The sequence below is a fragment of the Saccopteryx bilineata genome, chromosome 1, assembly GCF_036850765.1.
Source record: "Saccopteryx bilineata isolate mSacBil1 chromosome 1, mSacBil1_pri_phased_curated, whole genome shotgun sequence".
In the NCBI taxonomy this organism is placed as follows: Eukaryota; Metazoa; Chordata; class Mammalia; order Chiroptera; family Emballonuridae; genus Saccopteryx; species Saccopteryx bilineata.
In genome coordinates, this window is record NC_089490.1 from 333,080,226 (window position 1) to 333,107,794 (window position 27,569).

Sequence of the window (27,569 nt, forward strand, 5' to 3'; positions counted from 1 at the left end):
AAGCCACTCCTACCTAACTTACTACAAAACAACCAAAAAGCTTAGTATATCAAAATATTTCTTCCAACATGATAAATTAATGTCACCACTTAAATCTCTTATATTTCCTGTCCCCAAACATTATAAATTTATAAAAACTGCTGAAGACAAATTAGGTATACTTAATAGAAGGTAGAATTTCTAAGATAGAATGCATCTTCACTATTTCCCAGAAAAAGGAAGTAAAAAAATCTTCATTTGCATTTTGTGCCCACTGTAAATCTTTGTCAAGGAAAATAGAAATGACAGCTAAAAAAACAGAGAAGCTGAGAAAGTAAAGTATTTTTAAGATGTGATTCTGTTGTAAAATATTCAGTACGACTTACACTGAATGCAAATCTTAATGCTTATGTAGAATTTATTTCTATTTTTCTCCCAATAACTTGTTAATTGAAGAGCTTCCCTATTTTCTCAGTATTGACCATTTACATTATATTTTTTAATAAACTGCTCACAAAAATTAGGGAATATTTCAAAATGAATATAAAGCGATAAAATATCCCCTAATTTTTGTGAGCAGTGTATTTATTATGATTGAGCCTAGAGGAAATTGTGTTTTAAAATGGGTATAGAATGAAAAAGCTCTCACATGGCACTAAAAAGCAGAGTCTCCAGAAGTGTATTTGTAAATCTACAAGAAATTACTGATAACAATTTAAGCTTGCCTATTTCTGGTCTCAACCTTTAAACCTTACCTTCTTTACACTCCATTAAAACATATTTTCTAAATTTCCCAAACTTCTTATGTTCTTTTTCTATTCCAAATTCCATCAAAATAGTGGGGGAAACATAAAGTTTAGAATTAAAAAGAATTAAATGTATCACTCTATCCCAAAAGCTATACACTATTCTATTATTACACTAATTAAGTTTGACCTTATATTAGAATGTCTCAAAATACTTGGTCTTCCCAGGCGGTGGTGCAGTAGATAGAACGTTGCACTGGGATGCCGAGAACCCAGGTTCAAGACCCCAAAGTCGCTTGAGCGCAGGCTCATCTGGTTTGTGCAAAAGCTCACCAGCTTGGACCCAAGGTCGCTGGCTCGAACAAGGGGTTACTCGGTCTGCTGAAGGCCTGCGGTCAAGGTGCATATGAGAAAGCAATCAATGAACAACTAAGGTGTCACAATGCACAACAAAAACTAAATATTGATGCTTCTCATCTCTCCGTTCCTGGCTGTCTGTCCCTGTCTATCCCTCTTTCTGACTTTCTCTCTGTTTCTGTAAAAAAAAAAAAAAAAAAACAACACTTGGTCTTCAAACTAAAACTGAGGTCCTAGGGGCAAAGAGAGAATGACTTAATAATCTTTGTAAATCCTAAACATTTTAATCAGTATTTTTTCTACATACAAGAGTAATTTAATATTTTATATTTAAATACCACATTACAGAGCACATTAACAAATAATTTTCCTATTATAAAGAGATCTCTAAGATAGTTATGTCCATTATCAACAGTCAAAATTGTCTGCTAGCTGAAACTGGCTGTTCTCAAACCCACTGTTCACTCTCAAAGGGAGGCAAGAAGGGGAAAGGGAGAAAGTTGCTTGGTTTGTGAGAGAGAGAGAAGGCTACATTAAATAACAGTAATACAACTTAATTAGGAATACCTATTCTGAGCCTAAACACCCCAGAGGTCAATTCAGTAAATGTCTTGAGGCAGACACCACCTTTTAATTTAGTGTGTACATAATTTATTACAGAATAATATACTATGGATTAGCTAACATAAAAACTACAAGGACCAGGCAAAAGCCTAAATGCGTTTTGGTTTTTAAACCCATTTTTGGAATACTGCCTTTGATTTTGCTCTGACAATTATAAATATGTTGAAAAGCATAAAAACTTTTGTTTAATCATCTTTAAAGCTGTTATTCTTAGCTATTTATATTCTGCTGATATAAAGAACTTTTTAGCCTGACCAGGCAGTGGCGCAGTGGATAGGGTGTCGAACTGGAATGTGGAGGACCCAGGTTCGAGACCCTGAAGTCGCCAGCTTGAGCGCGGGCTCATCTGGTTTGAGCAAGGTTCACAAGCTTGAGCCCAAGGTCGCTGGCTCGAGCAAGGGGTCACTCGGTCTGCTGTAGCCCCCCAGTCAAGGCACATATGAGAAAGCAATCAATGAACAACTTAGGAGCCACAATGAAGAATTGATGTTTCTCATCTCTCTCCCTTCCTGTCTGTCTGTCCCTATCTGTCCCTCTCTCTGACTCTCCCTGTCTCTGCCACAAAACAAAACAAAACAAAAAGGAATTTTTTACACATTAGTTTGGTCAGAAATAATCAGGTGTTCATCAAACATCCAGAACATACAATACAATCTATTTCAAAAAATTCCTCTACACGTGAGTTTTCATCTGTGTTTTTCAATTGATTTGGGGGAAATAGCAATACTATTATATGTCAGATCCAATATAAGCTTTTTTTTTTTTTCAAACAGTTTCCTTTATTTATTTATTATCTTTTTTTTTTCTGAAGCTGGAAATGGGGACAGACAGTCAAGACAGACTCCCGCATGCGCCCGACCGGGATCCACCCGGCACGCCCACCAGGGGCGAACTCTGCCCACCAGGGGGCGATGCTTTGCCCCTCCGGGGCGTCGCTCTGCCTCGACCAGAGCCACTCTAGCGCCTGGGGCAGAGGCCAAGGAGCCATCCCCAGCGCCCGGGCCATCTTTGCTCCAATGGAGCCTTGGCTGCAGGAGGGGAAGAGAGACAGAGAGGAAGGGGGGGGGGTGGAGAAGCAAATGGGCGCTTTTCCTATGTGCCCTGGCCGGGAATCGAACCCGGGTCCCCCGCACGCCAGGCCGACGCTCTACCGCTGAGCCAACCAGCCAGGGTTCCAATATAAGCTTTTGAGAGCAAGACTTGAAATCTAAAAACTTTTAAAACAATTCCAATAGGGTAAAAGTATTGTGCCAAGAAGGTAACCAACTGGGGAGCACACACACTTTTAGCAAAGAGACCTGGCAGGAAGTCAATGTGAGAGCAGCTCCAAGAAAACTTATGCTCTGGGCACAGCTATAGCCATCCTTTGATACTAAAAATCAAATTGTCTGAATGAAACATGTATTTCCCTATCCCTAGTAAGTTAAGTATGTTTTCCCACTGCCACCAACCCATAACTCTAAACATTCTGAGTTAGCATTAAGGCTAGGCCTGTAAAAATGTAGGCTAGCGGTCTTGGTCAGTTAGCTCAGTTAGAGTATCATCCCGAAATGACAAGGTTGCAGATTCAATCACTGTTCGGGGCACATACAGGAAGCAACCAATGAGTGCACAACTAAATAAAACAACAAATGAGTGCTTTTTTCTCTTTTTCTTTCTTCTCTCAAATCAATCAATAAATAATTTTTTAAAAAGTAGACCTGAAATTCATAGAATCTGATATTAATGACATAAGTTTTAATGATCCATGGGGTGTCTGAACTAGGCTTCCAAATCAGAGAATAAAGAATCGTTTTCAAAGGCCAACTAAGATGCTGCTTTCTCTCTGGCATTTGCACATACTTCCATCACAGCATCAAATATATTTATGAGCCTCCTGTGAGTAAGAAAGTCCCTAGTCCCTACCAAAGTAAAAAGTGATTCAAAATTTGTTAAATAAATTTACAAAACTAGGCACTCAGTCAAATAGTCTTCATTTCTAAGCATCTTTTTAAACTTGTTTTCATTCATTTTACTTGTCCCCGCCACCTGGAATAGTGTCTGAATATGGTAGATGTTCAACCATTTGTTCATTCATCTAAAAAAAAGCAAAGGAAGAAAAAGATAGAGCAAGAGTGAAGAAAGATGTGGATGAAGTAGGGAAAAAAGAGGGGAGGGAGGGAGAGAAGGCAGGAAAGAAAAGAAAGGATAAAGGAAGGGAAGAAATGAAAGGAAGAACAGACTAATAACCAAACTCAAGCATTATTAGATCATTTGAACTTAGAAAATAACCACGGTAACTTGGTTTTTTGTTGCTTTTGTTTTGTTCTGCTTTGTTTTTCTCGAGAATCATCTAATGGTTTTCAAGGGTTTCCAAGGCTCCTTCCTCTTTCAGTATACTATTTCCTAAATAAATTTCAATCAGAAAGAGGTATGCTAAAAAAAAAAATGTACAAACAAAATAAAAATAAATTCTTGGATGGAATTAATTTGTGCTCTGTTAACTGTTTCCAAATAAATATAATATCAACCTTCTTCTCTAATAATATATAAATTAAGAAAACATTTTGTAACTTTTCCATTCCATAATTAGTATTGCATTTATAAAAACCTTGATAAATAGATTTCTAAGAAATACCTTAAAAGTTAAATATAAAAATAAAATTTAAGCTTAGACTCATGACAACCTAAGTAACTTTTTTTTTCTTTTTTTGCCAAGCCACAGGCAAAACCACAGTGGCCACAAATAAATCATTAAATAATAAAAAACTACTAATTTTAATAAAACTATTGATTACCATCATAAAAAAATCTATCCCATCGATTGCACAAATTTAGCAAATTTCACTTGGTAGAAAGAGATCTGTATTTAATGTCAACTTATAGGTTACCATCTCCTTTCTTGATTCTGATATAAGAATAAAGCATTTTCTTTTTTATGTGACAACACAAAGGAATTTAGTGTATTTTTCCTTTTATACTATTTAACAATACCTAAATAGCACTGGGTATGTTTTACCATTTATGCTGAATGCAATTTCTTTCATTAAAAGAATACATAATCATGCAGCTATTGTAACCTGTTTATATCAGAATGGATCTAAGAAATAAATATACTTAATTTTCTTTGTCTAAAGATAAAAATAGCCTAATCCTGAAAATACTGTTTCCTTTTTTGTGGTAATTTTAATTCCTTTTGGATAGTAATTTTCAAAAAGAATTCTTAGTATTTTTTAAAGCCCAGTAAAAGCATACACAATATCCTACTTGCAGAATTATGCATTTCTAAAAGTTCAGGTTTCTCTAAAAATTTCACTCAATCTGAGCTTTGTCTTATTAGAAAGTCAGGAAATACTGGATAAGTGGCCAGATTGTGTACAATTACATTTGGAATTTACTTCCTGACAACTCTGAAAAGATCTTCCTGTAAAACAAAGCCTCAATTTCAGGTTCCTCCATCAAATTCCATAAAGATAATGGTCCCAACTGTGCACAGAAGAAAAAGAAAACATTCTAATAGCCAGGCACCTAAATCTGATATAGTAAAATTACAACAACTTTTAGAATGAAAAGACTGGCATATTCTAAAATAACCAAACATATTATATATTTTATGTCTCTATCACTCTTTTTAATTTTACTTCAACAATTAATCCAAGTCAAGTCAACTATAGGGGAAAAGTCTGTCAAATGATAGTTAATGTAATTTTAATAACTTCCATTTTGATGTTAAGTATATAAAAATTATGACATAAATATACCTATAATATTTAATCAAATATTTAATTTTTGAATATTTCAGCATTACAACCATTGATGTTATTTATCATTTCTTTAGTGCTCAGTCTCGAAATATTTCCCAGTAGAACTGTCACAAATATTATTTTTGTTATTTTATTCTCCCCAAAATTATGAAAGCAGATTTTAAAAAGTGGTTGAAATCTTTAATAGTGTTAGCCAACAGAATGGTATCATTCCATATAAGATTATAACTGCCGTAAAACATTCTTGCCCAGATACTCAGAATTATTTTCAAATCTACCATAATATCAAGCAAGTGCCATATTGTTTAAATGTCTAAAATTTCACTCATTGTTATTAACATAAAACATTAACACTAGAAGACATACATACTGCAGGCTGAAAATAAGAGACATGCAAAAATAATTTTCACTTCTGTGCAGTAGAAAAACAACTTTTTAAAAATACAGAATAAAATTTATTCTTGGCAGCCTCATTTGCAAGAAAAGAGAAGAAAGAAGAACAAGAAGAAAAAGGAAAGACAAACATTTCAGAGTAAATTAACTGTTTGGCTAGTTAAAATTGTACTTGGTATCTTGCAAAGAATATTCAAATTTTAAAAATATTATAAGACTTTAATCTATGATTCACACTGTAATAAAACAGCATACTTTGTTTTTAAAATAAAATACATATTTATGACTTTAAAGGTCAGAAGAATAGCATTCAACATTCATTAAATGGCATATGCATTCATACTTTTAGTAAGAACATGCAATTCATCTATTTATGATGTTATGGAAAAGCTAAAATTATGGAATCAAGAAATTAGCAAGATAACTAATAACTTTCTAAAGAAAAAACAAAACCATATCACATGCAACTTGTTAAATATTATAGATACTTCAACGCTGAAGGAGAGACACACTTGTCACAGCCAGCTGTCATCAGCTTCCCTGAGAGCACTAAGCACAGGGTTAGGTCTTGCTTTCTCTCTCTGCTTCCACACTTGCCACAACCAGTGACTTCAAAGACATTTCTGGAGGGCTGACAGAGGATATAAAGGACAACAGGAATCTTGCTCAACGTGGTAGATTAGGAATAAAAACAATCATTTTAACTACAGTTTCATGTTTGCTTCAATTTGTATATTTTATTATAATCAAATTTTCTACTCTACATAAATATACTGGTTTTATTCTTTAAGAAAGTAAAGCTATGAAATGTAGAGGAAACTAACATAGAAAGTAAACACTTCCAAAAAAGACAATATATTATAAGAAAATTTTTCAAGTCGTTTTCATCTAAATGATTTGAGGAGTTGTTTTTTTTTTAATTTGCACAATGGTATATAGTTAGCTGAATTAAGATACTGCAGGCTTTAGTCATGGTGTATATAGTGCTTAATAAGTCAAACCAGAGTTGCTACTAGAGTCTGAAGCAGTATTTTGTTTATTCTAAGAATATGTACAAGAAACAGTAGCTTTTCCAGCATTTCACTCAATGAAGATCTATATTCACGAACCCATTTTTCCTTTTAACTTCACCATGGGAAATGGTGCCTTCTGTGTGGAACCAAAAAAGGTTACTTTTTCATTAAACACAAAAGAAATAAAAATCATTAAAAGACTTAAAATTCACACAAGAACATACTCTTTTAAACATGTTTTGCTGATACAGAACAGATATATTATGAAGATTTTCAATAAGCAAAAATTTCTTTTTTTTTGTATTTTTTTTTGTATTTTTCTGAAGTTGGAAATGGGGAGACAGACTCCCCCATGTGCCCGACCGGGATCCACCCTGCATGCCCACCAGGGGGCAATGCTCTGCCCATCTGGGGCATCACCCTGCTGCAATCAGAGCCATTCTAGCGCCTGAGGCAGAGGCCACAGAGCCATCTTCAGCGCCTGGGGAAACTTTGCTCCAATGGAGCCTTGGCTGCGGGAGGGGAAGAGAGAGACAGAGAGGAAAGAGGGGGGAGGGGTGGAGAAGCAGGTGGGCACTTCTCCTGTGTGCCCTGGCCGGGAATCAAACCCAGGACTCCGCACGCCAGGCCGACACTCTACCACTGAGCCAACCGGCCAGGGCCAATCATGAATTTCTTAATTTCTATCAACATTACTACATCAACTTTCCCTGCTAGTAAGTGGGAGAAAGCAAAAATAACAAAAATGTCTTATCATAAAAATACTTCATCATTTTCCACAGCACTGCTTTAATATATACAAATTAAGTAGAAATTTATTGGGCATCTATTATATCCTAGCATGACCTAGACCCAATAAAACTTCAAAATAAGTATAATATATAACTTTCTTCATTAATGAACACATAAGATATGAATATGAAACAACTAAAGAAAGATAAAGAAAACTAAGTTCTCTTTTTCTGATTATACAATGAAAAAAGAATTCAGATACTTTAATGTCATAACCAAATATTTTACTTTTTTTTTTATGACAGAGACAGAGAGAGGGACAGGCAGGCATGAAGGGAGAGAGATGAGAAGCATCAATTCTTTGTGGAGGCACCTTAGTTGTTCATTGATTGCTTTCTCATATGTGCCTTGACCAGGGCCAGGGGGGCTACAGCAGATCGAGTAACACCTTGCTCAAGCCAGCAACCTTGGGCTCAAGCTCGTGAACCTTGCTCAAACCAGATAAGCTCACGCTCAAGCTGGCAACCTCAAGGTTTCAAATCTGGGAACTCGGTGTCCCAGTCCAATGCCACTGTGCCACCACCGCCTAGTCAGGCCATAACCAAAAATGTTAAAGCTTAACAATTATTTCCTGGGTACTCAGTAGCAGTTAATTGTTACATACACATACCCCCCCCAAATGGTTCATTTCCAATTATTAGTAGCAAACTAAATTATTTTAGTATCTGGTACCATTAAAATTTAGCTCTGCAGAAAAATAAATGGGAAAACAAAATGGAAAAGCCTGAAAATCTGTATAATATACAAAGGAAATGAATAAAAATTAACAGAGGCTTAACTATATATTTAATGATCCATATCTTAATCTCAAGAAAAATTGTAGATACGCTGGTTTTATAAATTTATCTTAAAATTTTCAGAAATGTAAATATTTCTCTAATCAGATCTTACTACTACTGTCCTCGTTTAGGATCTCTAGACACAAGCCCCTCAAGAGCAGGTGCCACATGATCTCCACTGTTGCATATCACCCAATCCTAACTGAACGATGGACTATAATATCTGATTAAAAATGAATGAATAAACAAAAAATGGAAACCTGATTATCAAAATATTCATTTAAAATATTATCACATGGTTCATTCACACATCTAATCATATTCTAACCAATATATAAGCTGATTTTATGAAGAAATACTCAAGTAAGATAATTTAAATGAGAATAGATCTAAAACCAAATTCAAATCACTGTATCAAATTACATGAGCTAAAGCTACCTTTAATTTTTAAGTAATATAATGACTAATGTCTTCGATTAGCACACATACAATAAAAAAAAGTGTATGCTTTTTTAAAAGCTCTTATATTCATTCAAATTTACCTTATTAGCAATGCCTTCATCTTCAGGTTAAAAAATAAGTATAAATAAAAAAGGTATAATTTCTCTTTAGAGAAATTATATATTTCTAATGTTTGCCTCTACATAAAATATGTATGTAATTTCATTTTTATTCTCATTGGCTTTTAGTACAAAAACAAAGATATGGTCCTCTGAGTATAAATTTGCTTTCAAAATTTATCTTAAAAAAATACTGAAACTGGTACCAGAAATGACTTTAATAGATAGTCTATATAAATCAAATATTATGAAGGAAAAAGAAAAGTAGTTATACAACTCCCTTCAAAAAAGGCCCAGGCCCAAATGGTTTCTGATTTCTAGCATATTTTCAAAAACTGTAAACACTCAATGATACTTGAAACTACTCCAAAAACATAAGGAAAACTTTCAAGTTATTTCTGTAAAAAGAGTGTAACACTGATTGAAAACCTAAAAACAACTTCATAAAAAAAATAAAAATAAAAACTACAGCATCTGTCATTTATTAACATTGCTGCAAAAATCCCAAATACTATACTCTAGAAGCAAATTTTTTAAACACATTTATTATGGCTGTGGTAGTTTTAAAATACATTGCACAGGCCTCACCTGTGGTGGCGCAGTGGATAAAGTGTCAACCTGGGAATGCTGAGGTCACTGGTTCAAAACCCTGGGCTTGTCTGGTCAAGGCACATGTGAGAGTTGATGCTTTCTGCTTCTCTCCCTTCTCTCTCTCTCTCTCTTTCTCTCTGTCTCTCTCTGTCTCTCTAAAAAAACTAAATAAAGTAAAAAATTAAAAAAAAATACATTGCACAAACTCCATATATGCCTCCCTTCAAAGAACAGAACCTATTGCCCTATTTACCCACCTCTTAAGTGTGGGCTGTACTTAGGAACTCACTTCTAATGAGCAGAAGTGATGCTGTGTGACTTAAGAAATTGGGATATAAAAGATACTGTGATTTCCTCCCTGACAAGAACACACACTAGAGATTGTTAGGGTACCATTTTTTGGAAATGTTTGAATTCTAAAAGATTTGTAAGTATTTGGATATGATTGTCTAAGAGTCAGTTTCAAGTTTTCCAATTACTAAAATACCATCCATCCAAAGTTTTAAAAAAGATTGTTTAATTTTTATTTAAAATACACATTCTCGAATACCCCAACACCACTCTCTTCTACTTAGTACCACTATCACCACTACTTTTTTTTTTAACCAAATGGTTTTCTGTTTTCCATGGCATTATCTATAATAATCCTCAAAGACAGCAGGCAAAGATAAACTGGATTTAGGCAGTGACAGTACTTCAGAAAGATAGTGATTATGTTTATCATGAAGAAGAGCTTTGAAGTCTGGAGAATATCTGTAAACAAGCAAGAAAGAATTTGAGAGGTAGATCAACTTTGGTCCTATCTAACAAGTTTATGAAATAAAGTGAATAAGATTTTTATAAGACAACTCTCTTAGGAATCAGTAGATTCACAAAGTATTAAAATAGCAGTTCTTTGTTCTGTATGATTTATTAAAAAGACTATCTGGACCTGCTGCTCTATATCTGACCCTTCAAAATAATTTTTTAATCTTATTTTAATAGCAGTTTCACGATCATACTCCCAGTCCTATAAATATTTCTGTGAGCAAAAGTTACCAGAGGGGTGCTGCCCACACAGATGTTCTATCTTCCCTTCTCAACACAATGCAAACTCTTAACATATTTAAAATGATTACTACGTAGCTGAGAATGCCTGGGATTCCTAGAAGGGAAATGTGAAAAAGGTCATGATTAGCTGGTTATTAGGATAATAATCCCATGTTTGAGATTAATTAAACCTTAAAAATCATGATACCATCCAATAATGGGACTTAAAAAAAATTGCTCTACTTTATACAATCATAGAAAGAATATATCGCACTGGAAAAATGTAAATTTTTATGCTTTTTTTAAAAAAAGACAAGATATTCTTTGCTTGTAGGAACTTATAAAGCAATGAGAAACATAAAAAAGCAATTAAAGAACAATACAAAAATCAAAGAAAAGTGACTATATGAACTAGAATACTTAGAAAGAAATGTATATAAAAATATAAAGTTAAAACTTAAGCTAGAGGCCCTGGCCGGTTGGCTCAGCAGTAGAGCGTCAGCCTGGCGTGCGGGGGACCCGGGTTCGATTCCCGGCCAGGGCACATAGGAGAAGCGTCCATTTGCTTCTCCACCCCCACCCCCTCCTTCCTCTCTGTCTCTCTCTTCCCCTCCCGCAGCCAAGGCTCCATTGGAGCAAAGATGGCCCGGGCGCTGGGGATGGCTCCTTGGCCTCTGCCTCAGGCGCTAAAGTGGCTCTGGTCGCGGCAGAGCGACGCCCCGGAGGGGCAGAGCATCTCCCCCTGGTGGGAAGAGCGTAGCCCCTGGTGGGCGTGCCGGGTGGATCCCGGTCCGGCGCATGCGGGAGTCTGTCTGACTGTCTGTCCCCGTTTCCAGCTTCAGAAAAATACAAAAAAAAAAACAAAAAACTTAAGCTAGAAGGCATATAAAATATATGTGTATAATTTTAAATACAGTTTGCATTTGTATGAGAATTTATTTTATATTGTTGCAGCAACATAAAATATGTTCTGCAGCAAATTTATATTCATAGTATAGTTCTTATAGCTCATAAAATTAGTCTGAATTAACTAGGCACATTACAGGAACCATCAGAAAATAATATCAAAGGAAAACATTTTAAAGATGGGTAATAGCAGAGTTGCAGTTAACCAAGCTCTCCAAATAGTTAACCAAAATTGGCCATGAAAATATTCCACAAAATTAATAATTCATCTTCCCAGGCAGGTATGCTGCCATGTTTGGGGAAAATATCATTTATTAAGATTTGACTTCTTCAAATTTGAAATCTGAAATTGTTTCCAATAAATGTTTTCCCTTCATGAATTTCAGTATCTGAACTGTAAGTCAATATAAATCAACAAATTCTTACTAAGGAGTATGGAAAAGTATGTGGAGAGAAAAAAAGAAGTATCTGTAGAACCTCCCCTGAAGACTTGACAATTCCCTAGTTTTAAAAAAGTAATAATAATAAAACTAAAATAATTTTTAAATCTATTTCATCAACTTACGAATTTTAAAAATGTACTATCATACTATTTCACTTTTAATCATTCATCTTCTAAAATCTCAAACATGGTATAAATTATAAAAATATAAATGTTTACAAAATTGGATGCTCCCAGAAGAAAACAGCAAGCTTGATTAACATTTGAACAGAAAATGTAAACATGGAAGGAACAAAGAGAAGTTTTCCAAAACAACTAGAAGCTTTACCATTGTCATCTTTTCTCATTTACTCAGAAAAATCTTTGGCTATATAGTCTGTATTATTTGTAAGCTGCCAAAAAAGTCACAAATCAGAGGCATAATTCAGAAAATCTATGAGTAAGTTTAAAATGAAAAAAAATTGGGCTAAAAATAGTAACTTTTTTTTAACCTATTAAAAGGCCAAAGATTAAAGTGACAGAGTTGGCAAAGATGTGAGGAAAAGAACATTGTCATAATGTGTGCCGCAGCATAAACTAATCTTAGCTCTTGGAAAGGCAATTTAGCATTATTGATCAATATTTTAAATGTACACACCCTTGGATCCAGCAATTCCTCCAAAAATCTATCCAATACAAGAATAATCAAAAGTGCCTAAGAGAGTATGCTCATGGAAGTCCCTTTTACCATTACAGAACTAGAATATTGAAACCCACATATTAAATGATAAAGGAATGAGTAAATAAATGATAATATAGCTGTAATACACAATAATTATACAAAAGTTATAAAGAACAAGTTTAATTGGCATATGAACCAATTAAAAGGATGTTCATAATCTACTTTTATGTAAAAAAGGTAATATGCATATTGTATCTAATCCCATTGTTATTAAGAGATATATAATATAGTCTTTTTCTATACCCATACAGACGTTTGTTTACATGTATAATGCGGATAAACATGAAACAGTCAAACTGTTAACAGTGGTAAGTAAATCCAGAGGGTAAGAATGAAAAAGACTGAAAAGAGGAGACATTCATTTTTTACTTTATATATTTCTATATGCTTTAAAATGATCAAATAGCATATATTACTTGTATAAATTTTTGAAATCCAATAAAATCATTAAAAGATACAAGGAGAAGTAGAGCAATTAAAAAACAAAACAAAATGTGAAATGCTAGGCTATGACTTTTTTCAAATTTGACTTCAAATTTTCTCAATTCAATTAATTTAGAGAAATTTTACGACTTACTTTTTTTTAAATAAAAGCCTCTGTATAAGACTGGGGGTGGGGCATGAACAAAAAGATGACTGTGCAGACTGCACTGGCTCCCTATCTGCCACATTGTAAAGAAACTGGCATCTGGACACCATGCAGTTAACTGCTCATTTCCACTTTCACAACAAAGAGGAGTCTGTGATGATGCTCTCTCTCACTGTTCAACTCTGAATTTGTAGCTGGGAATTCTGAATAAATAACCTTATTTAGCAAAATATCCTGTAGCATTAACACAAAGCGCTCTTTCTAAATAAAGTCAGATATAGACCTTAACTGAGTCTCAAATTATAATATAGTCTAAGAAGGTATGATTTGGAAAGATAGGCATATAAACAGCTGTTAGCCAAGCCATAAATAACATTTTGTGCTTCATGGATCTGATTTTGTTTATATGAGCACAAACAATAAAAAGTTTCTGAAACAGCATGATGACTAGACATTTTCTTTACAGTTTTACAGTTTGATTAAAAAATGCTCCCATCTTTGAAATCTAAAATTGTAAAAGATCTCAATAACCAAAGTACTATCTACATAACACAAATTAGATGGTACTACATGCACACATGTGTACATGGAAACACACACACACACGGCATGTTTCAGGCCATCTTACTACAATTGTTAGAATTGAGTACATTCTGAATAGGCTCAGAGCGAAAATGGTTTGATAAGCCATGGCAGGTAAAGGCACAATCTAAAAGATCCCCAAAGCCCATGGGAAGGTTATGTTGAGTTCAACAGGATCTCAGATTTGGCAGTTCCAACCCAACTACCATACTTAAATCACAGGCAGTAACCATTTCTCCACTCCCTATTTTAATTTCATGTGAACACATTCATCAGAATCTGGCCTCAGGTGCTCCATTTAGTCAACCTGGTACATGCTATCCCTGCCTGGCCCCCTGACTTAGTGTCTTTACCCCTGGGATTTTCTGTGAAGTATTTCTATGTATCCTCTGACATATAAATTCAAGTTAAATCTCTGTGGGGAAATAAATTGCAAGAGTTTTATTGATGACTCCATTTGGTTTGAAATATCTAAGAAACAAACTAATCAATGACATTTCTAAACATTTAAAATCATAAAGCCAGAAAAGTTTGAGAACCCAATAAGATAAAATATTCTTAATCAAATAAGCATCTGGTCAAACTATTATTTTGGGTATCATTTAATTATAAACCATGAGAACAAAGTAAATATAATTCTAACCACACAATAATAACCTCACTTTCTGGTGCATCACCTTTACACATTGGGTGCTTTAATCCTTCATTTCCCCCTCTTGCTTTATAAAATAACTTTATGTTCACTCCCACAATAATTTTAAATCTAAATACAGCATATCACTAAGTGGAAAAATATTGGACCATAAATTGACTGACTCAAATTACTAAGTTTCACAATCAAATCTAAATCATAATTTTATAAATGCTTTCCTCCTTATAGATGAAGATAATTGTTTATAAATATATGTGTGAAGCTAAATAAATATTCTAATGCTACTCATTCAAATCTCATATCACAAAAATTTATCATCTTTAAAGATGTACATTACTGTAAATAACAGAAATTCCTAAGGCAAAAACTAAATCCCAGACTGCTAACTTCAATAATAGAAAAATCTTAAGAAACGATCCACTCATATATCCTATCTAATCAAATCTGCTTAAATCAAAATTTTAATTCATGGGACTTTTAAAAATAGTGACATTTTATAAGCTAAAATCGTTTTGTAAGTTAACCATAACTCCTGGGAGAAACCCCTGATTCTAGCTGGTGCCAGCCAATGTGTGAGCTGAACATCTATCTTATTCCACCAGAACACCACCTGGGTTCTAGCAAAAGAATTCGGGAGCCGCCTCGCGGACGCTTCTACTGGCAATCTTGAGGACAAAACTGACCATCAAGAAGGATAACTACAATAGATTAAAACATATAAAATATAGTATGTTTAAATCTATGAGGCTATAATAATTTTAAGAACCTCATTACTCATTTTTGGAACTGGCTTCTAGGAAACTAGAGAGGTGGAACCGACCAATTAAAACAAATCTAAGATTTATTAACCAATTGTAATGCTATTTTCATACTCATTTTAACAAATGAGAGAAACAGATGATAGGAAATATGGACACTGAATAAATACCGGGAAGTGATGTGAAAAAGAAGAACTTTTAAGTGAGATAAATGACATTATGCTCATACTTTTAAAACAGACGTCCTTATCTTTTAGTGCTACATATTAAAATATTTACAGATTGAATTACTGATGTATGAAATTTGCTTCAAAATTCCAAATCCAATGATTTGATCCAAAATTCCAAATGATTTCTTTCCAAATCATACCTTCTTAGACTATATTATAATTTGAGACTCAGTTAAGGTCTATATCTGACTTTATTTAGAAAGAATGCTTTGTGTTAATGCTACAGGATATTTTGCTAAATAAGGTTATTTATTCAGAATTCCCAGCTACAAATTCAGAGTTGAAGAGAGATATATGAACAGAGATATTGGGTGGGATATGGATAAAAGACATTGGCAATCAGTGAATAATTCATTAAAGCCAGAAGATGGCTACTCTTTCTTATGCAAGTTTGAAATGTTCCATATTGAAAAGAAAGTTTATGCAGAAAAATTCTTTTGTAATGTAATATATAGCACCCCAGATTTCTTACTTAGCAAAGGGAGTATCTGCCTAATGTGTTTTCATAAAGAGAGGTAAACCATTGTGTACTAACACTAATACCTTGGGTATTTTTAAATCTTACAAATCAGTGTTTACTCACAAGAGTGTTTAACAATATTGACATTTAATTGAACATATGTCACTTCCAGTCATTGGGCCAGAATCTATAGGTATTTAATACAGAAAACAACACACACAGAGTAAAGATAAAGCCCCTTATATGTATACAAAAAAAGGGGGGGGGCCTCTAATGTTATGAAATACATAAACAAAATTTGTGATGTCTATAGTTTCTAAAGCATCAGAAACACCTTCATTTACTATATAAATTAACCAGTAATTTTCTGAAAACCACTCTATTGCTGTTGTTTTTAGAAACCTAAATTAATCAGATACTTCTATGAAATTCTTACCTAAAAGCTATTTTGTCAGGCAAAACTACAAATTAATTCCCCACTATGCATTTTTCACAGAGCAACATTTAAAGGCATATTCTATTATTACTGAAGATTGAAAACACTGTTGAATTAAAAAATAATCTGAAATTAACTGGCCTTACATAACACATGTATGCTATTTACATAACTGTTCTCTTTTTCTGATGAGTTGTTTGGATCCTGATAATTCAAAAAGAAATATGTACAACAAATGTTTCAATTTCTCTTAAATAATTTTCCAAAAGACCAAATAAAATGACACAAAGTGCGTTTTGAATTTAAAAGATCCTAGTACATTTGAAAGCTACACTACAAAATTTTCTATTTAGATAATGTTCACTAAACATGTTCAAAACAGATTAAGATTAATTGAACTGTTGGGATTTTTAAATAATAGTGCTAATACAGAAATAACATACAGAAAATATGTGATTTGCAAATTTCAGTATCAAAGCATACATTTCAATTATCCTACGAAATCAATCTGTAAAAGAGTTTACATTTATCAGATGATTTAAGTGTAATGACCTCTTTAAAAAGCACTCTGTAATTAAAAACATTAAGAGGGAGCTTTTAATTGCCTTTAACTTCACTATAGACTGTAGAGGATACAAACAGAACATTTTAATGATTACTAAATCATACCAACTGAAAAAAAAAATCAGTCATTTAGACAGCCACAATTCAGATACAAAAGAGCTTTTAGCTTCAAGCAATAGCTTTTCTCCTTGCCCTTCCATAACCTCAACTCTATAGAACCATGTTCTATAGGGATTAAAAGTAATTAAACCCTTGTAGGTCATGCCATGTGATAGAAAAAATTTCCATCAAATACTATAGTCAAACCAAATATTAATTTTACTTACATTCTAAATGAAAACTATTTTACAAAAAAAACACAACACATTTAAAATATCACTAAATATTCAAGAGATAAATGAAAAGAAACTCAAAATTAAATAATGCTTTTAAAAGTGCAAGTTGTGGAAGCAGGGGTCATGTCTTATTTATCACTACATTCCCCTGCGTCTAGAATACAGTTTAAAAACATAATATTCTAAACAAAACATATTTTCTAAAGCATTATCTAATCTTCATTAAATATAATAATAAGTAGTAAGTTAAGCAACATACCTTCAGATAGTCTTACCATATCAACATTAAAATCAATTGTTTTGATAATCAAACACCACAAAAATAGACAAGCAAGTAGAAATTATATCTGCTGTAGGGCTAGGTATTGGAGATTTAAGGACATACAAAGTCCTGCCTACCAACATATATTTTTCATCACCTACTATTCAGAGCACCCAGATTAAGCTGCTACCATTTTAATCATTTTATCATAACAGGTATACTCAATTATTACAGACTACACGGGCATATTGCACTTTAAATGTGTTAGGTTTTTTACAAATCGAAAGCAACACCACCCTCAACCAATAAAAAAATTATGACTCACTTTATTGTGATACATTGTTGCAGTTTTTTGGAACCAAACCCACAATATCTCTAAAGTATGACTGTATTGAACAATCTTCCACCAATATCACTAAGTAGTGAGCAAGAAACTGTAACTTAAATAAGCATACATACGGGAGAAGACTTTGTTTTTTCCTCTTACTTTATTGTTAATTTGTCTTCCATTAACTCACTGAATATAAATTGGAATTATGTATAAACTGCTATCCAAAATGCAAAGGAAAATCAGGCACAAAAAGTGTCGCTGGAGAACTTAAAATCAAGCAAGAAATGTTAGGCAAAACACTAAATAACAAATGTGAATACAGGAAATATTGAAGGATATTAGAGCATACAAATACTATGCTCTGATATTTCAGAGAAAGGAAAAATTACTTCCAGTGGGGGGAAAACAAAGCATGCTTCACAGAGGAAGAAATTACTGAGATGGGTCTCTCATGAGGAAAGAATAAGATTTGAATATGAAAAGTGGAAGACTCCAAAGGATACACAGTTTGTTTTCAACAAATATTTACTTGTTCTTGAAACTTTCATTATCTTTTGGCATGGTACATACACAGCTAGCTATTAACACCTGCTTTTTTTTTTTTTTTTTTTGTACTTTTCTGAAGTTGGAAACGGGGATGCAGTCAGACAGACTCCCGCAAGCACCCGACCAGGATCCACTCGGCATGCCCACCAGGGGGCGATGCTCTGCCCATGGGGGGGGGGGAGTCGCTCTGTTGCAATCAGAGCCATTCTAGCACCTGAGGCAGAGGCCACAGAGCCATCCTCAGCGCCCGGGCGAACTTTGCTCCAATGGAGCCTTGGCTTCAGGAGGGGAAGAGAGAGACAGAGAGGAAGGAGAGGGGAAGGAGTGGAGAAACAGGTGGGTGCTTCTCCTGTGTGCCCCGGCCGGGAATCGAACCCAGGACTCCCGCACACCAGGCCGACGCTCTACCACTGAGCCAACTGCTTTTTAACATTAGGCGAGGTAAGCAAACATGATCCTTTTCTCTTTGGGAGTGGTGGTGACAGGAAAGGCGGTACTGGGCTGAAAAACTCGGGATTTTTTGCCTCCCATCCTGTTTTACACCCCAGGTAGCACAAGAAAAAAAAAAAAACGCTTTCATCTGGCTTTACCATAATTCTTTGGACGCAACTAGTTCTTACCACGTTTGGTAAATTTTATTTACTTAAAATGTTATAGAGGCCTTGGCCAGCTGGCTCAGTGGTAGAGCATTGGCCTGGCATGGGGATGTCCCAGGTTCAATTCCTGGTCAGGACACACAGGAAAAGCGACCATCTGTTTCTCCACCTCTCCCTCTTCTCTTTCTCTCTCTTTCTCTCTCTCTCTCTGTCTCTTCCTCTCCCGCAGCCATAGCTCAATTGGTTTGAGCAAGTAGGCCTCAGGTGCTGAGGATGGCTCTATAGTCTCTGCCTCAGTCACTAAAAAATGGCTCAGTTGCTGAGCAATAGAGCAATGGCCCCAGAGGGGCAGAGCATCACCCCCTAGTGAGCTTGCCAGGTGGATCCTGGTTGGGGAATGTGCAGGAGTCTGTCTCTCTGTCTCCCCTCCTCTCTCTAAAAGTAAATAAATAAGAAAAAAAGAAAGAAAATTATAGAAAGTCTGTTCTTTTCAAGGATTTTCTTCTATTTACCATTTAGCTAAAAATATAAAGGTTTTAAAAAAATACACTAACTACTACTACCAAAATAGCCTTGACAAAACCCATGCAAACCAAAGCTAAAGACAGCTCCTCGGCAATATCAGTATTTTTAAAATATAAGATAAACAACACTTTAAAATAGTTGTCAAAGCTATAAGATCTATTTCAATCTGTAGTCCTCCCCCTAACCCAATTGTTTTAAATCTCAGAAAACGCAACCCTCTATCCAATACCACAAGACTGAGCAATGAACAAGAAACCGAACTCTAAATACACACAAGAAAGCACTTTGGTTTCTATTCTCCCTTGTAATTTGAATATAGAATTAAAAAAAATAGCATGTAAGTCACAAAGTAAACACTGTATACACCTACTATTAATAGGAAATATAAAACATACATTTCATTTGGGCATGTAAATTTATAAATTTTGCATGGAAAAGACAATAAACAGACTTCATTTTAACACTGCTAAATAGCATTACATATTCAAAATTCTATTCTGAATCTATTTTTGGCAAATACTTTTCACTTTCTTTTTGGGGCATTATCAAGGATATCAACCCTTACGACTCTCATTTCAAATACACTCCATATTATCAATCTTCTTGTTAAAAAAAATTTTGACACCTTCATTCAAAATGAACTAAAGATTTCAACATCATACAGAAATACTGAATACAAGGATTCAATTCTCGTAGAAGAACCTTTGGGACTTCCAGTTTCACCTGCCACTTCACTCTAACAAGTAAAATCTTAACGAACTAAACAACCAACTCTTCTTGGACCTGCAAGAGAGGTGAGGACACAGGGCAATCTTGTGCCCCCAAGACTGAAGAACAGACTGGTGACTACAGGGAGTTATGGCTCACCTAAGCAGGAAACCACAGAAACCAGGGCCTGTGAAGGAAAACCTCAACTGTAATTGAATGAATTGCTCAAGACCCAGTATGGGCAAGTCTGAGGTTTAAAAACTCCAGGGAAACCCAGCCACAGGGGGCCCTCATACTTTGTGAGTTTTACTTCCAGGAACTTAACTAGGTTTTCACAATACTGTATTTCCCCATGTATAAGACTTACACTTTTCCAAAAAACTTAGGGTATAAATACTGGGTGCATTTTATACAGTAGTTGTAGATTCATTCACTTGCATTTCCCACTTTTTCATGCTTGTTTTTGTGCTCATTGTTGTAGGTTTTTTACTTGCATTTTGTGCTTGTCTTTTTTTCAAATTTCTGGACCCAAAATTAAGGTGCTCTTATACATGGGAGTGTCTGATACATGGGGAAATATGAAATGTCAGAGACAAATCCCCATGTGCTTCCAAGCAGAGGTAAACAGAAAGGAACCATTTTGAAATGAGCCAGAGTACTCAGTTCTTAAGACCGACCCTAAAGAGAAAATAGTTAACCAGAGCCTAACCTGCTGGGGTATTATCAGAGCCTAGCTGTCCTGGGGGAGCGGGTAATAACCAACTCCAGCCCACTTGAGCCATACTGTCCCACCTGAGGGTGTTGGAAAAAACTGAGAAACACCTGTGAATTCACAGCCCAGAGGCATAAGCTCACTAAAAGACTGAGACTTGTCCTGGCAGGGTGGCAAGGCAAGTTGATGCTCCCCTATCTCTCTCTCTCCCCCACTATCCTCCCTCTTTCTTCCTCTACTCCTTCAACAAATCCAATGGAAAAATTAAAATAAGTAAATACATTTAGTTTAATTTTTTTTAAAAAGGCATAATCATAGGACCACAGAATGCTCCCCGCCCCCTACACCTAAACATCACATTGCTAGCAGTTCCTTTTACCCAGCACAGCATGTCCAGCTATCAAGGAAAAAATTACAGCCTGAGCAGGCAGTGGTTCAGTGGAAGAGGGTAGGACTGGGACGCAGAGGACCCAGGTTCAAAACCTCAAGGTCACTGGCTTGAGCATGGGATCACCAGCATAAGGGCAGGGTCACTGCCTTGAACCCAAAGGTCGCTGGCTTGAGCCCAAGGTTGCTAGCTTGAGCAAGGGGTCACTCACTCTGCTGGAGCACCCCCCCGCCCCAGTAAAAGCACCTATGAGAAAGCAATCAATGAACAACTAAGGAGCTGCAATGAAAAACTGATGATTCTCATCTCTCCCCCTTCCTGTATGTCCCTATCTACCCCTCTCTCTAACTCTCTGTCTCTGTCCAAAAAAGTAAAAAATTACAAAACATTCTAAAAAACAAAAGCACAGCATGAAGAGACAAAGCAAGCATCCAAACCAGATTTAGCACAGACGTTGCAATTATCAGACCAGGAATTTAAAATAACAATGGTTAATATGCTAAGGGCTCTAATGGACAAAAGTAGACAATGTGCAAGAACATGTTAGAGATAAAAACAAAACAAAACACTGTAACAAATGAAGAATGCCCTTGATGAGCTTAGTGGTAGATGAGGCGACTAAGAAGTCTGAGCTTGAGGATGCATCAATAGAAACCTCCAAAACTTGGAAAAGCAGAGAACAAAGACTGGAAAAAAAAGAATATCTAAGGATATTAATCTTTATTCATTTTTTTAGTGTTTTTCTCATACTTCCTATTGGTCTTTCTACAACTTCCTTTTTCTTTCCTCTGTTCTTCCCTCTCTGTTACTGAAGTCATCTAGTAAATTTTAGTTGTTTTTAATATTCAGTATTAATATTTGTTGTTTTAATTTCCTCTCTGAAAATGTGAATTTGGTTCTTTTTATGGTTTCTCCTTCTTTGCTGAGAAATTACATCTTCCTATTCATGTCAAAAGTGTTTCCATTTTATTATAATTCCTTTTTTACTTTTTTATTGTATTTACTGGGATGACATTGGTTAACAATACTATAGAGGTTTCAAGTACGGTGGTACCTTGAGATATGAATTTAATTTGTTCTGTAACTGAGCTCGTAAGTCAGCCAACTCGTATATCAAACTGCCAATACTGGACCCGTGCGCCAATGCACCAACTAGTGGCAGCTTTCCAAATCACGACTCGTATCTCAGAATTTTGCTCGGATCTCGAACAAAAATACGAACCAAGTCACAGCTCGTATCTTAAAAAATTCATATGTTGGTCTGTTCATATCGCAAGGTACCACCGTATACAATTCTACAACACATTATCTGTACACTGTATTGTGTGTTCACCATCCCAAGTCAAGTCTCCATCTATCACTATTTATCACCTCGGCCCTCCACCTCCCCTCATACCTCCTCCCCCCAGCAATCACCACACTACTGTGTCCATGAGTTTTTTTCTTTTTTGGCTCAATCCCTCCATCCCCCTTCTCTAAATAGCCTTCTATCCAATAGCTGTCAGCCTGCTTTCTATTAGTTTGTCTCTATTTTGCTTGTTAGTTTATTTTGTGCATTAGATTACACATTATTATAATTCTAAACTTGAGATTGTCCCAAGATTCACATTTGTTGATTATTGTTTTTCTGACAGTTTTAACTTCCCTGGTTCATGGTATGTCAAATATTTTTAGATTGTACCCTAGGAACTTACTATGACACTCCTGGTTATATTAAAGACTTCTGGTCCTCTGAAAATGATTTGTTGTTATTTCTGTTGCTAGTTTATATGTTGTAGCAGGCAATCAACACTGTTAGGTTCCAAACACAAGTCCTGACCTACTTACTATGGACTGTTACTTCTATGGGGTTTTATTATCATTTTCAGTTTTCTGAGTCTTTTCTACTATTCAGTATGTCTCCATATCTGCTACAAAGGGCAATGAGTGGTCATTCAATTCTCAAAGCCTTTACTATATTTCCACAAAGCACTCCCATACAACATGCTCAGCTCAGGGTTGAGTTTCAGAATTCACACAGAGATTTACGTCATCTTTTCCTCTACTTCTTATCTCTCACTGATTATTTTCCCATTCTGTGTCCCAGGTTCCTTTTCTTTATCCTCTGCCTACACTGGGTTTTTCACTCCTATAGCATCATGAATTTCCTGCAACTACATCTGTTTCAAGGGTAAAGTGAGAAAGAAAGGAGGAAAAACTAACAAATATTCTCCCAACATTTCTTGGACTATAGGAGCCCCTTTTTCATTGTCTGTGGTCAAAGAGAAGATTTGCATTCGGTGTTAAATGGCTATACAGCTACCACTGCTGCTTCTGCCACAGAGCTAGAGGACTGCATCCTGATTGGGGCCTGCCTGCAGTCCAGCAGAAAATTAAAACCAAAATACAGAGCATTAAAAGAAAATAGTATTTTTTTCACCCTGGCTAGTGGCTCAGTAGATAAAGCATCAGCCCGGCATATGGGTATCCTGGATTGAATTCCTGGTAAGGACACAAAGAGGAAGCAACCATCTGCTTTTCCCAGTCCCTTTTTCTCCCTCTTCCCCTCCTGCAGCCAGTGACTCAGTTCATTCCAGCATGGCCCCAGGTGCTGAGGATAACTCCACTGGAGTGCGTCAACATCAGATATTAAAAATAGCTTGGAACTCGAGCATTGGCCTCAGATGGGGTTGCTGGTTGGATCCCAGTTGGGGACATGTGCGGGAGCCTGCTTCAATATCTCAACTCCTCTCACCTTAAAAAGAGAAAGAGAGAGAGAGAGAGAGAGAAAGCGCGCGCAGCAAGATGGCGATAGAGTAGGCGGACGTACCAACTTCCACCTCCCAGAACCAAAGTGGATTACAACTTAATTTTAAGAACCATCATCTGGAAAAATCAACTTTAGACTAAACTAAGAGGACTCTTTAACCAAGGAACACTGAAGAAGCCACACCAAGACTGGTAGGAGAAGTGGAAACACAGAGAGGACTGCCCAGCTACTGGAAGCAAACGGCATCCCAGAGAGACTCCCCTGGCAGGAAGTCAGTTTAGTGGAGAAGAGAAGGTCCTGGGCCCAAGTAACAAGGCCTCAGCCTGCAGCCCCAAAGCCTATAAGAAGCGTATGAACACTATTTAGCTGCAAAACAAGCCAGGATACTGTTTGTGAGAAAGAGACAGATTACTCAGACCCAGGATTCTTCTTAAAGGGACCGCGCAGAAAACCTCTTTCACAACCACTCATCCAGGGCCTAAGGGAATGGGGAGAGATGAGAGGAATGGAGTAGCAGGAAGAGAGTGTAATCTAGGAGGCACAGGGAGAAACACTTTGAGGGATAGCCACCCTAATCCCTGGGCTGAGTCACCCACCAAATCTAAAGTGAATATTTTTCCTGGAACGAGCAATAGCAGCAAAGGAAAGCAGGACACCAACCAAACAGGCTCTCCCGTGACAGAGCAGTCACTTAGAAGGATGGAGCCTTCAGGAATACAGTGTTGAGTGTTTGGGTCTGAGCTGCAGAGCACCTATCCACACTGCAGAGGGCTCACTAGAGGGCAGGTGGCAGCGGGGTGCAGAAGCACAGTCTTGTCAGTGGGGGCGGAAACCGGCCAGCCACGACTGAGGCCCAATGTGAGTTCAGTCTTACCCAGTGAGGGCAGAAGTTGTGCATGAAAGCAGTCCAGCCAGCTGTGGGCCCACCTGCAATCCCGCCTGCAGAAGAAAGGCAAAAGCCTGGGAACTGCAGAAACCCACAGCTGAGCACAGGCACGCAGCCCCGCCCAGACAGTGGAGCCAAGGCTTGCGGCCCAACACACAAACACAGATCCTCCCACAGAAAAGCCCAGGAACAGGGGCAGACACGCAGCTGAGTGCAGGAGTGCAGCCTCACCTGGCCCACGGAGCCAGGGCTTATGGCCCTACGTGCAAGCAAAGCTCCACCCATGGGGGCAGGGTGAAAACCCGGGAACAGGCAAAGATCCACGGCTAAGCATAGGTGCGCAGCTCTGCATGCGGAGCCAAGGATTACAAGCCCAGGTGAAATGTGCAGCCCCTACTGCAGGGACAAGGCGAAGGCCGAGGCTGCAGGAAACTTGTGGACCCGGGCATGTAAACATAGGCCCTCCCATGGAGAACAGGTGCAAACCTCAGCGACAGCCACATCAGGTCAGCGCCGGCAAGGCCCATATCTGAATGCCTGAGGCAGCGGCAGAGGGGGTGGTGGGCCTGCAGACAGACCACACCTTGGGAACACAGAGGACACACCCATTGGACTCCAGGGGCTACATCCTTCTTTTACACAGACAAAATGGGAAGGCAGAAAAATGCAACCCAAATGAATCAAGAGAAATCCCCAAGAAGGACTTGAACGAGTCAGATATAACCAAATTACCAGGTGCAAAGTTTAAAATAATGATTGTTAGAAAGATCAAAGATATTAGAACAATAGATGGACATAACAAACACCGAAATAAAGAGATAGCAAGTATAAAAAAGGAATTTGGAATAATAAAATAGTATCAGTCAGAAATGACAAATACAATATCAGACTTGAAGACCACAATGGAAGGAATTAAAAGCAGGATGGGTGAAGGTGAGGACTGAATCAAAAAGTCTGAAGAAACTCTAAGAGAGCTCTGTGACAAAATGAAGAGAAATAATATCCGCATTATAGGGGTTCCTGAAGAAGAAGAAGAGAAAGAACAAGGGATAGAGACTTTGTTCAATCAAATCACAGCTGACAACATCCCTAATTTGATGCAGGAAAAAGTCACACAAGTTCAAAAAGCACAGAGAATTTCATTAAAGAGAAACTCAAATAAATCTACACCAACAGATATCATAATTAAAATATTCAAAGTAATACAGAACAAGAGCCTACAACCAAGATTACTTTATCCAGCATAGCTATCATTTAAAATTGAAGGAGAAATAAAAAGCTTCCCAGACAAAAAAAACTCAAGAAATTCATTACAACCAAACCAATGCTGCTAGAAATGTTAACGGGCCTGTTGCAAACAGATCAAATGGGAAAAAGAACATAGCAAAAGAGGAATACAGCTTTAAAGAATAAAATGGCAATAAACAAGAACCTAGCAAAAAACTTAAATGTAAATGAATTAAATGATCCAATCAAAATACATAGGATAGCTGCATGGATAAGAAAACAGGACCCAAACATATGCTGTCTACAAGAGATGCACCATAAAACAAAAGATGTATATAGATTGAAGGTAAAAGGATAAAAAAAATATTTCATGCAAATGGAAATGAAAAAAAGCTGGGGTAGCAATACTTGTATCAGACAAAATGGACTTTAAAATAAAGGCTATAGTAAGACATAAGGAAGGTCACTATATAATGATAAAGGGAGCAATCCAACAGGAAGATATTACCTTTATAAATATCTATGCACTTAATATAGGAGCACCTAAATATATAAAGCAGACTTTGATGGATATAAAGTGTGAGATCAACAGCAATACTAAAATAGTAAGGATTTCATTACTCCACCAGCATCACTAGACAGATCATCAAGAAAGAATATTAACAAAGAAACAGCAGACTTAAAGGACACACTAGAACAAAGGTAGTCAACCTTTTTATACCTACCTCCCACTTTTGCATCTCTGTTAATAGTAAAATGTTCTAACCACCCACCGGTTCCACAGTAATGGTGATTTATAAAGTAGGGAAGTAACTTTACTTTATAAAATTTATAAAGCAGAGTTACAGCAAGTTAAAGCATATAATAATAATCACCAAATACATTATGTCGAATTTTGGCTAAGTTTGGCAAAATAAATCTTTATAAAACGACTTACTATAGTTAAATCTATCTTTTTATTTATACTTTTGTTGCTCCGATACCGCCCACCATGAAAGCTGGAAAGCCCACTAGTGGGCGATAGGGACCAGGTTGACTACCACTGCACTAAATCAACTCGATTTAATACAGTGTGTCTGTAAAGTCATGGTGCACTTTTGACAGGTCACAGGAAAGCAACAAGACGATAGAAATGTGAAATCTGCATCAAATAAAAAGAAAACTCTCCTAGTTTCATACCTATTCAGTGTAGTTTGATGTGGGCTCACGAACAGATTATTTAGGGCTCCTTAGGTAGCTATCCCGTATAGCCTCTACAGATTTGTCACTGACTGATGGCCTACCAGAACGGGGTTTCTCCACCTAACTGCTGGTTTCCTTCAACTGCTTATCCCACCCAGTAATGTTATTCCTATGTG

The 27,569-nt window shown here is 36.3% G+C and overlaps 1 protein-coding gene across 3 annotated transcripts in view; it reads right to left on the reverse strand.

Moving 5' to 3' along the window:
- The window catches only part of TMEM135 (transmembrane protein 135), a 368,866-nt gene that overhangs the window by 118,634 nt on the left and 222,663 nt on the right, over positions 1–27,569 (reverse strand). The window lies entirely within an intron of this gene.